The sequence below is a fragment of the Microchirus variegatus genome (assembly GCF_963457635.1).
Source record: "Microchirus variegatus genome assembly, chromosome: 2".
Classification (NCBI taxonomy): Eukaryota; Metazoa; Chordata; class Actinopteri; order Pleuronectiformes; family Soleidae; genus Microchirus; species Microchirus variegatus.
Window position 1 is genome coordinate 44717527 of NC_139803.1, and position 2500 is coordinate 44720026.

General features: G+C 45.7%; 1 protein-coding gene across 2 annotated transcripts in view; it reads right to left on the reverse strand.

Moving 5' to 3' along the window:
* cyp26b1 (cytochrome P450, family 26, subfamily b, polypeptide 1) overlaps positions 1-2500 on the reverse strand; it is a gene marked incomplete at both ends in the record, with an annotated part of 22820 nt that overhangs the window by 11867 nt on the left and 8453 nt on the right. The window lies entirely within an intron of this gene.

Below are 2500 nucleotides of genomic sequence, written 5' to 3' on the forward strand. Positions count from 1 at the left end.
GTAAACAAACACAGAGACCTGAGAGAAACTAACTGATCTGACCTGTGTTTACTCCAGAGACACACACAGTAACACACACACACACACACGGACACACACCCACACACACACACACACAGAGACACACAGACACACACGGACACACACACACACACAGAGAGACACAGACACACACACACTCACACACAGAGAGAGACACACACTCACCCACAGAGAGAGACACAGACACACACACACAGTAACACACACACACACACACACACACACGGACACACCCACACACACAGACACACACACACTCACACACAGAGAGAGACACACACACACAGTAACACACACACACACACACACACACAGACGCATCTCACACACAGACAGACACACACACACACTCACACACACACACAGACAGACACACACACACACTCTCACACACACACACACAGCTGAAAAACCAGGTTCAGTTTGAAGTTAATATGAGACGATGATGAAGTTTCTTTATTTCTCTTTCTTATCTGAACTGAGATCTGTGGTCATGACAGGTGTGTGTGTGTGTGTGTGTGTGTGTGTGTGTGTGTGTGTGTGTGTGTGTGTGTGTGTGTGTGTGTGTGTGTGTGTGTGTGTGTGTGTGTGTGTGTGTGTGTGTGTGTGTGTGTGTGTGTCAAGAAATTAAATCTGATCTGTGAGATTATTAGATATTTAAGTGTGTGAAGTGACACACACACACACACACACACATACACTTAAATATCTAATAATCTCTCAGATCAGATTTAATTCCTTGTTTCTTTAAGTCGAGCTTTTCTTTGGCGCCGCGGTCGCCACGACGACGTCAACATACGAGCTCCTGTTCTGTGCGTCTGTGAACAATAAAGCGTTTCTTTAATCCACCACAAAAATCACGTACTGTCTCTTTTCTCTTTGTGGAATAAAAGTGTTTTTGTGATAAAATAATAATAATAAAAAAGCTTGAAACGTATAAAAAACTTAAAGGACAGGCGTGAGATTATAATCCCGTGTTAATCTGCAGGATTAACGTGATCACGCTCATTTAATGACGTCATAATCTGAGATTTCTCTCTTTGTTTTTCAGTTTGAGGAAAACTTCACGTGAAAACGGCGCAAATCCACGTGAAAAAAAGGGGAAACGTCGTGTCTGAAGTTCACGCTCTGAAGAAGACGTCGTAACGATGTTCACGAAAAAACACGCGAGAAGTCGTGAGTGAAAGTTTTCACGGGCTGGAAATCGCGACTCGATTCGTAAGAACTTGACAACTTCTTCTTCTTCTTAACGTCCGACTGTGAATCTTTGAAATCGGAACATTGCGATCTATTGAAAATCGTACGTACAGAGCGAGTAAAGCGTGTGTTTTTTTAAAGGAAAGTTTCGACTAAAACAGAGAAAAACACCTGCGTGAACTAAACGACCAACAGATGCTTCGACTGTTTCATCTCTGAGAACTCGTGTTTCCAGACGTCGTTTAAAAAAAAAGGCGCTAATTAGCATCCTGGCCCCTCCCCCTCCCTCCCCTCGCCCCTCCCCCCTCCTCCCTGACAGAGGACACGAAGGCGTCTCAGCTGCAATGCATTCTGGTCCGTGTTTGTGTCTCCGTTTGTGCGTCTGAGAACAAACTGTTGACCTGAAGTGTTTTCACTGCTGTACTGTGACACACACACACACACACACACACACACGCGCACACTCGCACACACACACCCCCACACACACACACACACACCAGGTCGCCGGCTGGCCTCTGGAGCCCTCAGGGTGTGTGTGTGTGTGTGTGTGTGTGTGTGTGTGTGTGTGTGTGTGTTTTCTCTGCTACATTTTGCTGCCACATGGATGTAGAGTGGTTTAGTATGTCTGCCTGGCAGACCTATACACACACACACTAACGTTAACACACACACACACACACACACACACACACACACACACACACACACACACACACACAGAGGGAGTTCCTCAGCAGTCAGACAAGGCTCCCTTTCACACTCTCAAGATACAGCATCAGATTGGGGTCGACTGTGTACTTTCTAAGGTGTGTGTGTGTGTGTGTGTGTGCGTGTGTGTGTGCGTGTGCGTGTGTGCGTGTGCATGTGCGTGTGTGTGCACACGTTCTATTTCCATGTCTCTATTTTCTTCTCTCACACATTTTTGTCTGTTTTCATCGTCATAATCAAGAAAAAAAACACAGAAAGTGACACTAACGTAGTGTGTGTGTGTGTGTGTGTGTGTGTGTGTGTGTGTGTGTGTGTGTTAGGGGTGTGGTCTGGATGACATTTAGCTTAAAAGGTGAGAAGTGTGTGTGTGTGTAATGCCAGGTTTGAAAGGGGGGAGGGTGAACACACACACACACACACACACACACACACACAGAATGAGGATGGAAAAGTTGTGATGTAATGACGCCACACGTCTGTTGCAGGAGAACACACACTCTCACACACACACACACACACACACACTTTCCCTCTAAACATCAGTGAGACT